Source organism: Zalophus californianus, chromosome 13 (assembly GCF_009762305.2).
Source record: "Zalophus californianus isolate mZalCal1 chromosome 13, mZalCal1.pri.v2, whole genome shotgun sequence".
Taxonomy (NCBI): domain Eukaryota; kingdom Metazoa; phylum Chordata; class Mammalia; order Carnivora; family Otariidae; genus Zalophus; species Zalophus californianus.
In genome coordinates, this window is record NC_045607.1 from 17,296,600 (window position 1) to 17,310,739 (window position 14,140).

The following is a 14,140-nucleotide window of genomic DNA, read 5'->3' on the forward strand; positions in this document are numbered from 1 at the left end:
AGAAAGACAAAGAACATATGATCTCACTCATGTGGAATTTAAGAAACAAAACAGATGAACATAGGGAAAGGGAAGGAAAAATAAAATAAGAGGGAATCAGAGAGGGAGGCAAACTGTAAGAGACTCTTAACTCTAGGAAACAAACAGGGTTGTTGGAGGGGAGGTGGGGATGGGATGGGGTCACTGGGTGATGGGCATTAAGGAGGGCACAGGATGTAATGAGCACTGGATATTATATACAACTGATGAATCACTAAATTCTACCTCTGAAACGAATAATACACTGTATGTTAACTAAATTGAATTTAAATAAAAAATTAAAAAAAACAACAACAGAGGTGATATTTTAGTTGGGAATATATTTAAGACAGAATTTTATGTGTTAAACCAGTTGTTTATTTATTTTTAAAGATTTTATTTATTTGACAGAGAGACACAGCGAGAGAGGGAACACAAGCAGGGGGAGTGGGAGAGGGAGAGGCAGGCTCCCCGCAGAGCTGGGAGCCCGATGCGGGGCTCGATCCCAGGACCCTGGGATCATGACCTAAGCCGAAGGCAGACGCTTAATGACTGAGCCACCCAGGTGCCCCAAACCAGTTGTTTAGAAATAAAAAAGTATTACTTAACCCATGAACATCAGTGCTTTGAAACTCAGTGGAAGTGATGAGCCCCTACTAATTAATCCATTCATTCATTCATTTTCCTGGCATGCACTGAATGTATACTCTGTGCCAGGTACTATCCACTGGAGAAATAATGGAGAAATAGTAGTAAACTATGTCTCATAGTAATACACTATGGTCTGTGTCAATGTGAAACTCCTTTCCAATGGAGGAAGGGAGCAATCATGCATCATTGCAAATATGAGAAGTGTTACAAGAACAAGGAGTCCATGATAAGATGGGAACGATTAGGAAAGTACCTAACCCAATGGGAATAAGACATAATGATCAATCCAAGTTTGAACTTAAGGGGGAAATGCATTATTTGGAATCATAAATTGTATACACTGATTGAATCATGGTATAGAGAATGGCTCGTAAGTTAGGAGATAAACTCAAGTCAAATTCTGCCGCTTTCCTAAGTAGTTTTTATCTTGATGTGTTGCAATGATTCTATTAAAAACAAAAAGAAAACCCTGTTTGGAATGGGAAAAGCTATATTAATGTAATGCAATAGTAAATGTAACACCAATAGTATTAGAAACTTATAACCTAGTATGTTGCCAAGAATGGCCCATAGGATATAGTCACAAAGCATCTTTAGTTTTCTCTTCCATTATCTCTTTATATTTGTCTTTTTTAAAAGATTTTATTTATTTATTTGACAGAGAGAGACACAGCGGAGGGGGGGGGGGGGAGAAGCAGGCTTCCCACCGAGCAGGGAACCCGATGTGGGGGCTCGATCCCAGGACCCTGGGATCATGACCTGAGCCGAAGGCAAGACGCTTAACGACTGAGCCACCCAGGTGCCCCTATATTTGTCTTAACATCTCCTCTGCCCCTATATAAAAAGCAGAATGCAAAGGTAATGCAAAGATAATGCAAAGTCCAACATTTACTTAACGTAGCAAAACACGGTCTCGACTCTTGGATGCCCAACATCATATAATCAGCGACCCCTTAGTCTCCACTAAAAGATGAAGCCTCCCTCTCCAGTTCTACTCTCTCAACTAGGGTGTAGTTATCTTGGCAGCTGAGACAGGCGGGTGACACCTGTTTCTCTTTCCTGCTTATTGCTTCTCCTTACCTTTTAGCTATTGTTTGTAACCCCTTGGGGGCTGGGGTGAGGATGAGGAGGGAGGAAACATAAGAGGATCAGGGAAGGTCTGACTTGATAACATTGTCATAACTTGACTTCAATGACAGTGAGCCTGATCAAATGAGTGCTGGCTCTTTGAAGGCATTTTCATATTTTCTCAGAAACCCGTCCCCATTCTTAATGATTCCTCCTCTGAGGTCCCTTAATGTGTTTGGATACATCCCTGTTTCCCCATGTTCATTCACTCATTCTATGACTTTAGAAATTTCTCAGCTTCCCTCTGGTGATGTCTGTTCACCCTTCTAGGCAACGGTATTCCTTCTAACTTAACATAATTTGGGCAGTTAATACTTGCACCGCACTTGCAATGTGGTAAATGCTTTCCCTAGATATACTCATTTAATCCTCATAATGTCCCATGTTAGTATGATGATTATCCCTGTTTTACAGTAAAGAACCTGAGCCTTAGAAAACTTAGTGAACTCACCCAAGCTCTCCCAGCTGGAATGAGGAGGGGCCAGGATGTGAGCCCCACAGTCTAGCTTAGCGTCCTTCTTTTAACAACTATTGTGCATTTCAACCTTGTACTGGTCTTCTCTGGCTCATCATCCTATCTAGTTATAGAGAACACTCTGGTGGTGCAGGCTGATCCCCACACCGGACACCTCTGCTTTGCTGTCACTCAAGCAGCTGGCCAGTCCATCTCTCTCTGGACACCAGCTCTCTGGGCAAGGTCCTCATGTGAAACTCTCAGAGTGGTGCCTTGGGGGCCCTCTCATTAGGCTTACTCAGGGGCAGGTGCTCCCACTATCATCATTCCCTCCTCCCACCCTGGGGCAGGAGGAGATGGGGCTCACAGTGATGCTGTTTCCCAAGCAGTCACCTAAGGACCCTTTCTTCAAAAATCATTTGTCAAGCCCCTCACGGGGTTGAGGAGTTTACTTGTTCACTAACTGGCTCTTAACTACTCACTATTCATAGGATCTACTGGGTGATCCATCTTCAAACTCATTTTGATGTCTATGTATATCACTTTGGGGTCTCAGCTAAAATTTCCATTTCTCATCCAGTTGCAAAGTTAAATTATGAACTGTCTTTGAGCCTCTGTTTTTTTTTTTTTTACCTATAGCATATAGTGATAATAAGTCTCATATATTATATGTGGTTATGATATAGATCAACTAATAAATCTGGAGTTACTTAGATAAACCAAAATATTCTAAAGCAAGTGTGAAACTTATTTGAACAGTTGTAACAATTACCTGTGCCTTTTCCTCCTTCTGTAAGCTTTCTTGTGTTGTTTCTCCTTCCTGGGATTTTGTTCTCTCTTCTCCCCATATGTGAATCTAACATGGTCTTTAAGAACTAGTTCAAAAGGCTTTTGTTCCATGGAGCTTTCTCCAACTTTTAACCCCCAGCCCTTTGCTGTACCTGTTATGAGGTTTAATTCTGCTTACTTTTGCAAGAGCTGTTTTTATATGCCTTTCCTAAGAAAAACTGTAAGAGACTGCCCACCACCACAACCATCATCATCATCATTTCCACCGTACCTCTCAAAAAACTTGTCCCTCCTTCAGAACGTAAGACAGTACCTAGATTGGTATGGGTTAATTTTTTTTGTGTTACATGGATGGATTTTTTAGAAGCTGGGGTTCCATACTTGCATTTCATTTACTAAATATATATATATATATATATATATATATATTTATTTATTTATTTATTTATTGAGTGCCTACTATAGTCCAATCAATATCATAGGTGCTGGTGATATAACAGTTAACAAAATAGACTTTTTAAATTTATTTCACTTACATTTGGAAGAGCAGATAATAATCAAAATAAATATATAATGTAAGGTCAGGAGTGATATGTTTAATGGAGAAAAATAAAGCAGAACAGGGGGATGAAACATGAGGTTACAAAGAAGCACTGTACATTGAAAAAATCTGTTATAGGCATCTCAGTAGCCCTTTCTCACTATTACCATCATTCATATGAATAAGGAAATCTCCAGGGCATAAAATTCAGGTCCACTTCTGTGTCACCATGACCACATCTCTTTGACCTGACCCCCTGCATTCTAGCTTAGACCCTAAGTGGTATGGTTTTCATGGTACAGTGAAAATTGAAAGATGTAGATGTGTCATCGCTTAGATTACCATTCAGCAAATATCCACTCTCCATCCACCACTGTGAGTAGAGCATACTTTCCTGTTCCAGTGATCCTGGGCTTGGCCATCTCAGTGACTTGGACCACTGAGACGTTAGCAAGTATGACACAGACAAAAGCTTGAAATGTACTTATACAGTGGAGTTTCCATCTTGTGCCTGCTCACATCTCTGCAGGAATATGCCCCAGAGAGCCCGCTGGTCCAAAGAGGATGAGAGACACATGAAGTAGACCTGAAACCAGCCTCCAGCTTTCAGCAAGCAAAGCCCAGTCTGAACAACTTGACCCTGACTTGACCCACAGACACATGAATGAATACGATTCTGAATAGAAAAAAAAAATGTTTTTGAAGTGGTTCTTCATGGTGGTAACTAGCTAATACTAGAATCAGGGATTACGTCTCAACTTGTCCATTCTCGTTCTTCACATTGGCCAACTTTCTTAACTCCTTAGACTCTCAGTTTCTTCATCTGTAAAATGGTAATAAAAACCAAACTTCATGGATGTGTTTTGATGAGGAAATCAGTTGATAGATGTGAAGCACCTGGTCAGTGCTCAGCAACTTTTTTCTCTCAACATCTGAAAGTTTTGAGCATGCTTCCTGGTTTCCTCCCAGAAACATCCAGGCAAGCTCAGCTCCCAGATATGGACTCTGGACAGGTTTTTTGGACTGTTCTGACTTGCTCCTTGCGGACTTCACCCATCTTCATTCTTCTCTCTCAATAGTGACTCCAATACTTTTTATTTTGCTTGAGAAATTTCAACAAGCATGTAGCGCTAGTTGGAGAGCCCATGCTAGCATTTGAGCTTCCAGTATGTGTTTATAATTATGCCGCATTATCTTAATTACAATGATGTGAGGAAGGGAATAAGGGGGAAGGATTGAAAAAGAAAACTCTTCAGAAAAATGCTCCATGAAAAATAACCCACAGTTAGGGGACGACAGGCCTGTGATTGGGGTTGTAATTGGAAATGGCACTATTAATACAATACTTATTCATTCTATATAATAAAAAAATGGGAGTGCTTTCCACAATTACCCAGTTCCAAATGAAATTAACATTCTGTGGCATTTCCCATAAATGGTTGTTTTGCACACATCGATGGAGACAATTAGCTTGGAAGTGAGTGACTGCTCTGACTGGAGAGAGGGTGAGGTAGGGAAGGTCAGGCCCATCCAGAAGGACGAGGGTGAGGTTGGGAAAACAGTGAAGATCAGAGCAGGTAATGTATCTGGTGTCTGGGAAAAGCAGTGAGATTCCAGTGATTGGACTTACAGGTCTAAGCCACAGAAGTCTTTATGATAAGCTCATTGAATAGGTGAGTGCAAATATTTGCATGACTTGAGTTTACTTCAGTTTCAAGTTCAGCTGTCCACAAGCCCTCCTGCTCGTTAAACCAGTGCCCTCCTTGGCTATCTGCCTGAACCCCCTAGTCCTCCGGAAATCCCAGAGTCTGGGTCATGGTCAACAGTCTCTACCCCACTGCCACTTACTCACTGCGATTGATGATAAGATGAAGAAATTTCTTCATGCCATGACTTTATTTTGTCTTTTCTGTAAAGAATATTTTGATTAGGTTTTGTAGGCAAGTTGAGTACAGTAAAGAAAACATCACTGATATGTCATCCTTTTGTAGTTGAAAAGGGGATCATTCAGGTAACTTTTAGATATATTGGGGTGTAGTTACCTCTCAAATCATAGTTGGATGCCATTCCCAGGTGGGGGGGGTGGAGCTAGGATTCATTCTTGATTTCTCTGTGTCTCCTCCAATTTAGATCTAAGTCCAATCATTCCTGTCTATTTTAATCCCTAAACATATATATATATATCCCTAAATATATTAATATGTATATATATATATTTCAAATATATATCTTGTTTTCTTTGTCCTTTGACCTTGCCATAGTCAAGATCTGTATCTTCTTTTGTCTAGACCCACACAGCCTCTTGAATAAATGTATAGTCACTAAAATTGGACCAGGGTTAGTATCTTGACTCAACCAATAATAGTATTGGGACCCTGAATACAATTTGAATTCTAAGCTTAAATTCTTCTACAAAAAAACAATTTATTGAAGTGCTTACCTCATATGGTTGTTGTGAGTATTAAACTGGAAAATTCAGGTAAAATGCTTAGCACGGTTACTGGCACATGCTGAGTGGCTTAATATATTTCAGCTCTTTTTATCATGATTATCATTATCCATCTGTTTCCCTCTTCCAAACTGGCTGTCACATTAATCTTTCTTAAGTACATCTCTGACAGTGTCACACTTCTGATCAGAATCTTCCTATGTATCCATATATCTCACAATACGTATATGTGTAATCTTTCCTATTATACAGACTGAAGTTCAAGTGCTTAGCTTGACGTTCAAGTTTCTCCCTGATGTGTCCACCACCCTGTTCTCACCTCATCTGCAGCATTGTCCCTCCAGGAATGCTGAATTCCAGTCATTATAAATGACTTGTCATTTTTTGAACTGAAGATGACTTTGAACTTCTGCACCTTTGTATATGCCACTTTGGAAAACTCTCTCATCCTTGTTTGATACACCACACCCTGCCTCAGAGTGCTGCTTTAGTCCCAGTGCTTTGCAGGTGGACACTGAAGTCAACCAGACAGGTGGACTTCTTTCTCCACTTGGCTTTGGGGATATGGGAGCTCCAAAGCTTCCTCTTGTCTTTTTTTTTTTTTTAATAGGTGCTTGAGTCATGAGTCAATTGAGGAACTCTTTTTTATGTTTAGCCCAATTCAGCTCACCCTTAATTTAACTACATCTTGGTGTAATTTACTGCATCATCAGGCTTTTTTGAGGACTGACTCTGAAATTCCACCTGGATGAATGACTTCCAGCAGATTTCTCACTCACCTGAATCCATGTGTCTTTTTTCATTCCTGCCTATAATTGCTAGAGATGTGCGTGTCTCCCCTCCATTTTCCTCCTCTGCATTAAAATACTGCTCAAGAGTGGATGCTCTGACCATGAAGAGAGGCAGGCAGGAGGTTAATGGGTTTCCTTCTTGTCAATGTCGTCCTTGCTTGGGCATCATTAATGTACTACAAACAGGTAGAGACTTGCCAATCTGCTACACAGCTGATGACTTGCTATTGTATCTTAGTTATCTTTTACCTAGAACCAGACAAAGAATCGATTCTGAGCCCAGATGCATGGACAAGAGGGTTCATGCCTACGTGTGTGTGTTGGAGGGATGAAGACAGGGAGTTGCGAGGGGCATCTTCTTGATCTTGTACCTATGAGAGCAAGGTGAATTTCTTTGAGTGTCTGCTAAGGGGAAGATAATTCAAATTAAGATTTTTTTCTTCCTCCATAATTATTGAAAAGGATTTAGAATAAAAATTAGAAGCTCATGTTTTAAATTTACAGAATAGTCGACTTTTCGGGTTATCATTGGTCTGGTCTTTTAATTCACTGTTATTTGATATTTGGATCTCTTCTATGTTGTCTTTGGAATGTGGCACCTCTGTCTAATTACTTCCAGTTTCAGAGGACTTGCCACCTCCACCAGCTCCTTTTCCATAGTTAGAAAATTCTGCCTCCTCTGGATAATAATAATTATATATATATATCCCTAAATATATAAATCCCTAAATATATTAATATATATATATTTCAAATATATATCTTGTTTTCTTTGTTCTTTGACATTGCCATAGTCAAGATGGACTTTGGAAAACTCTCTCATCCTTGTTTGATATACCACACCTGCCTCAGAGTGTTGCTTTAGTCCCAGTGCTTTGCAGGTGAAATGGACTCCTCTAAGATAATAACTATGGTTATTACAGTTGTTATTGATATTGCTATTCTTAAGATTATGGATCCTAGAACCAGACATATCTAAATTTGAATCCCAGCCTTCCCACTTACCACCTCGGTTACCTTGGGGCAGTGGTTCTCAACCAGGGATGATTTTGCCCCTCCGGGGATATTGGGCAATATCTGGAGACACTTTTGGTTGTCACAACTTGAAGAAGGGACTAGTCGCATTAACTGGCAGAGGCCAGGGATGCTGCTGAACATCCTACAATACATAGGGCAGTCCTCACAACAAGGCGTTATCCAGTCTCAAATGTGAGCAATGCTGAGGCGGAGAAACCTTGCCTTCGTCAAGAACCTGAACTGTCTCAGGGTCAGTCTTCCCATCTGTAAAAAAGAGATATAAATAGGGTTTGCTTCACAGCATTATTGAAAATTACATGAAATTATATCTTGGACACTTTGGCAGGTGCCTAGCCCAGTGTAAGCACTTAGAAAAAATAGCTCTTGTAATTATCACATGTAAAGCATACATCATGGTGCATGGGACTTAGCTACAGTAGTAAGGATATTAAACACTAGTATTAGAAGCACTACTAGTACTGCAGCCCTTCAAATAATTGAAGGCAGCTAACTCTTACTCTCTCTACTGTCTTATTGTTCCTCATGATACCATTCCAAGCCTTCATATCAGACTAGCTTTTCATACCTGGCCTGTTCTGCTTTGCTAATTATATTTTTCACATGACATTCAGATCTCAACACAGTCCTCTAGGCGTGGTCTGAGCAATGTGTGGTGGAGCTGTCGCCTTCAGGTTCTAAGACTTTATGTTTCTATTCATGTTGCTTTCTTGGTGGTTGCCTTACTGTTAACTCGCACTGAGATCTCCGATGCCCAAATTATTGAATGGAAATGACATGAGTAAGGAGAGGAAGGAAGAACATCTGGCTGAATGTGTGTTTATAAAATGTACATTTTGGGGGGCACCTGGGTGGCTCAGGTGGTTAAATGTCTGCCTTTGGCTCAGGTCATGATCCCAGGGTCCTGGGATCTAGCCCCACATCAGGCTCCCTGCTGGGAACCTGCTTCTTCCTCTCCCACTCTCTCTGTCAAATAAATAAATCAAATCTTTAAAAAAAATAAAAAAATTAAAATGTACATTTTTGGTGAGGACTCCAAATAACCCTACCTGGACACTTCTGTCTAACCCAGGCTTTTGGGTCCACCTTCTGGAGGTTGAAATCAGGAGGTGACTGATAAGAGCTAAAAGGTGAGGAAGAAGAGGCAGACACTCAAGAGGAGAGAGGTACCACTTGTGGTTTGTAATCTCCGGATGCTCCTCATCAGAACAGTGGCAGGAGCATGAGATTCCTCCCAGGGCTCTCAGAACCCTCAGCGTTGCTACTACACGAGCTTGGTTTGAGGTTCGATCACAGCCTCACTGTCTCTCTCTCTCTGTCTTTCTTTTATCACATTTCTCTACCTCATTGTGCACATCGAGCAAAGCGAGAGCATTCCTCAAGACCCATCTGCCCGTGCACACAAGCTCCCTGTGCAAATGGCTCCCTAGGATGGATCTCTATTATTTCACCAAAAAACATCAGAGGAGGAATTTGTTCTGCTCCGCTAAAGACATGATTTCCAGTTCTCTCAACTGTCTTAGCTTAGTTTTTGGCTGCTTCCTGGGAAAAGGTTGGAGAGAAAAAAGGAGGTATCCATAATACTTAGCTGAGCTAGTTTAACTGGGACTGAATAAGGGAAGAAGAAGTTAATTCAGGATTATCTAGCCATGGAACAAAACGAATTCCTCAGATACATGTGTAACCCCATATCCACACAGTAGCCCCCACAGGAGCTTGAGGCAGCCCCAACATGCCACGGCCTGTCCCTTTTCTTTTCCCTCTACATCCTTCTTTCGTTCGTCCCACTATCTGCATCATTTCAGCAGTGGTTAAAACCACAGGCCTCAGACCAGCCTGGGCTCCAGGTCAAGCTGTGTTCCCATAGGGTGATACTAATGTCACCCATTTCCCAAACTTGTCGTGAGTGGGATATGAGGTCATGGTGTCTGCTATAGTGTAAACACTCAACAAGTCAACCAATACGAAGCAGTGGTATCACAAACGTGCTTATGTAAACCTTTCCTCCTCTCCATTTAGTAAATGAAGAACACCTGAGGACCAGAGAGGCGGGGTCCACTATACTCCATGGTAAGCATATGCTAATCGGCAGGTCCAGGATTTGAACCTCAGTGTAATAAGATAATTTTACACAGTGTTTCTACCATGTGGCTTTGTCTCACTTCTTTGTATGGACACTGGCACTATAATTAAGGGTGTGAAAAACAATTTAGAAGCCCAGTCGCTACTAAACTATAGCAAAGTGACAATATTACAAACTTCGTAGTAACCCAGTTTATCAAATGCTTTGACATACATCTCACAGAAATTTGTATTTCCTGAGGCTCAGAGAGGCTTGGTGAGGTGTCCAAAATCACACAACAGCTGAGCTGGAACTCATGATTGGGTCTTCTTCTTCCAGATCTGCTGAGTTTTCAATTCGGGATTATCCGCTCTCCGCCCCCCCCCCCCCCACTGATGTTGCTCTCAACAGTTTCTCCATCCATTTTTGTGTGGTGGTGGCATGTAATCATGAATAATAAAGCAAGCCTGCTCTCACTGTCATGTAGGAATGGGAAATTGAAATTATAAGTCATTAAATGGAAAATCCCCAGCCTTATAGTAACGCCAACTCAGCCTCAATCCATTACTGCCTATATATTTAGCCAGTCTATTTTTAAAATTTAATATTGAGAAATAGGACATATTTATAATGCAGCTGCATTAATTTCACTGCAAAATCCCTGTCATTTGCTATAGTTGACTTACATGTGTTTAAATTTATAACCACCCTTTTGTACTGGGAAGATATGCCCTTAGTTTAAAGGAAGATGGGTGGAAAATCTGCCAGTTGAAGTAGTAAGATTGTACAAATTCCATATTCTGCTCTCTGGTAAACCCCTTCCCCCACCGTAGTGTAGCTTGGTAATGGACTTAAGTCACAACGTGTATTTTTCATACCCCTCATTCAGTGGCCAGTCACACACACCTCGAAACTTTTGTTCACTCGTTCACCAAACTTAGCCCAGCCCTGCAAGCTCTGAATGGATGTGTTAATAGTTTTTATGCCACTGAAGAAGGACACCTCAGTTTCAGGTCATTGTTATTTGTGGGATATTCTTCATAATGATCATTAATGTGGATCAAAGGGAAGCTGGCTAAGAGGGGTTACTTTAATCTACTCCAATATGCAAGTCAGTTCATTAAATCATGTTTATTGGTCACACTCCAAAACAGTCCATGGAGTAGTATTTGAAGATACTTGTCCAACTCTGCTATTCATAGGTTATATGACACTTGAAAAACTAATTAATCTTGGTTTGCCTCATTTACCCATTTGTAAGATGGAAATAATAATATGCATCTTGATAGGTTGTATACCAGTCAATCATTGCTACAGCAGTGCTACATAACAAACAGCTACAAAATCTCAGTGGCATCCAATAATAAACATCAATTTGTCATGTGTGTGAGGATTAGGTGGAGTGTTATGCTCATCTTAGACGGGTTTGCTCATCATCTACAGATTGGCGGGGGTCGGTGCCCTAGGCTATAAGAATAGGATGACTGCTCCGTGCTGCAGAGCTGTGAATCTGCCATGTGCCATTCATCCTCCCTGCACCAACAGGCTAGCTGAGACAGGTCCTCCTCATGGTGGTGGCAGGTATAAATGTGTGAGCGGAAGGATGTGGTACCTCTTGAAGCCTATGCTTGTAACTGACATATGCTAACTTTCACCCACATACCGTTGGCCAAAACAAGTCACACAGCCAAGAGAAAATCAAGGTGCAATGAAGTACATTCCATCTACAAAGAGGTATAGGTGGGGGGATGGGGCAAAGAAATGAGGCTAATTATTTCATGCAAGACAGTCATTATGAGAATTATATTCAATCATAACTGTTTACCTTAATACCTGTCACATTATAAACACTCCATAAGTGGTAAGTGTTATTATTACTGCTATTATGATTACAAGACTAATGAGATGTCCTTGACAAATTGGAATGGAAATTTAGGTGAACCTTGGTCACAGATCAACCAGAGAGGTCTAAGCTAACTGGGGGAAAAAGTGAAACCATGGGAAGGTTAAATTTCTGGGGAGGAAGGGAGAGGGGTAAGAGGGTGGGCATCTCCCCTCCTTGCTGCCAGAAAACAGCTTCCCCTGGCTCATGATGATGGAGCTAGGTCTTCATCAGCAACACACATATATATTTGAGACCTAGGAATCCCTTGGAGGTCAGAGCATAAACTTGATGAGCATGACAGAGCAAGGCATGAGGGTAGACAGAGGGTCATGAGCAGAAGTTCTGGATCCAGGATTAATGTTGCAGCTGTATCCAGGTCCCAGGTTTTGGCTACATGCATGGGGTAATCATGGGAATTGGCTGAAGTAGAGTGGAGACAGAACACCTGGACTTCACAGGAGCCAGGCATGACAGTAAACTTTATACATGAGAGGACAAGAGGGAGTTCGAGTCCACAGTCCTTAGTCAAAGGCAATGAGTTACCCAAAAGGGAAGGGAAGAATGCAGCATTCATTAAGCTTTGACTGGGTGCAAGGCCCTCTGCAAGCTTATCTCACTTAAGCTGGCTAACAATAATGATAATAAAGGCTATACTTCGTTGAGTGCTTAATCCGTTTTGGGTACTGAGCTAAGCACTTTGCATATTATTGTATTGAATTTTAATCAGGTGAAGAAATGGGGCTTAGGGCCATGAAAAAACATACCCAGCACCTAAAGCCACAGAGTGCTTCAGTGAGAGAATCAAGGTGAAACCCAAGTATGCAGGAGTCCTACGCTGCAGGCACATCCTGTACCCAGATCATCGGAGATAGCAGGGCTGGGCACTGGGAAGGGTTGTGGGGCCAGAGGGCAAGGCTCTCAAGGGGGGGGGGTGCTCATTGAATGAGGGTTTAGCAAAGGAGGTAGAAGTGTGTAGCAAAAGCCACCCTTCTTCCTAGTTGAAGATGGGTTTTCTTGGTAATGAAATCATCTCTCACTTGAATCTCTAGAAAAACCAAACTGTGGGGGGATTTCTCTACAATCCTTGTCTCTGTCACCTGCGGGTGGCACTCTTTATATAGTCCCATTTATTTATTTATTTATTTATTTATTTATTTATTTATTTATACCATCTTAATCATTTTTATTTTTTTATTTTATTATGTTATGTTAATCACCATACATTACATCATTAGTTTTTGATGTAGTGTTCCATGATTCATTGTTTGTGCATAACACCCAGTGCTCCACGCAGAACGTGCCCTCTTTAATACCCATCACCAGGCTAACCCATCCCCCCACCCCCCTCCCCTCTAGAACTCTCAGTTTGTTTTTCAGAGTCCATCCTCTCTAATGGTTCGTCTCCCCCTCCGACTTACTCCCCTTCATTCTTCCCCTCCTGTTATCTTCTTTTTTTTTAACATATAGTGTATTGTTTGTTTCAGAGGTACAGGTCTGTGATTCAACAGTCTTATGCAATTTAGATAGTCCCCTTTACCTGGTTCTGCATTCTCTAAGGCTTGGACGAGTTGGCATCTCCAGGAATTTTCCAGAGCCTTTCCACTTGCAAAAGGAATTGGAGGGCACATTCTTAGTGTTCTTGTCACACTTCTCTGGGCATTTAGCATACGCTCTTTTCATTATGTTTACCTGTCCCTTCCACTAAAGAGCATCATGCTTGAAAGAATGGGCAATGTGCATTTCGTCCCTGTGTCTCCAGTGCCCACATCTGGATACAGCACTCAGGACTGGTGCTGGCTGCAGAATTCAATAGTAGAATCCCAGGGAGTGCAGAGCCATACGCTTGGCCTTCCTGTGCGGTTACAGAAAGGATGACTCTGGGAGAGGAATCTGGCTAGTGTCTGTGAGTCCCGACAGATTCTGGACTTGTCTATGCCCCGCAGGTTTGGGCAGAAGATCTGGATTCGCTATGGCTGATGGTTTAAGATCTTTTTGGCCGTAAAAATAACAGTATTAACTCTCATTTCTTAAATGCTTACTCTGCATCAGGCACCGCGATAAGCATTTTAGCATCTCATTTAATCCAAAAACAGCTTTATGAATTTGGAATTGCAAACCTCAGCTTAACACTCAGGAAAGCTGAGACTTTGAGTGGTTAAGTGGCTTGCCCACATCTCACAGCTGGTAAGAAACAGGGCTTAACATTCCAAACTGCAGCTGATTCCAAAGCCTTTCCATAGCCACCCCTTGCTATCCAGGTGCTAATCAAGAGACCAAAAAGGATCGGACCCTGCCTGTCCAGTTACTTGACCCTTTCTCTCTTGCACAGGACTTGTT

The 14,140-nt window shown here is 41.5% G+C and overlaps 1 protein-coding gene across 5 annotated transcripts in view; it reads left to right on the forward strand.

The window, feature by feature from the left end:
• Window positions 1–14,140, forward strand: part of ASTN2 (astrotactin 2) — an 894,395-nt gene that overhangs the window by 235,885 nt on the left and 644,370 nt on the right. The window contains exon 1 of one of the 5 annotated variants that reach the window (XM_027616422.2): window positions 9,880–9,926. The exons of the other annotated variants lie outside the window; for them this stretch is intronic. The gene's annotated coding sequence lies outside the window, so the exon portion shown is untranslated. Of the gene's footprint in view, window positions 1–9,879; window positions 9,927–14,140 lie in introns of those variants that run through there. 5 annotated transcript variants of the gene reach the window in all.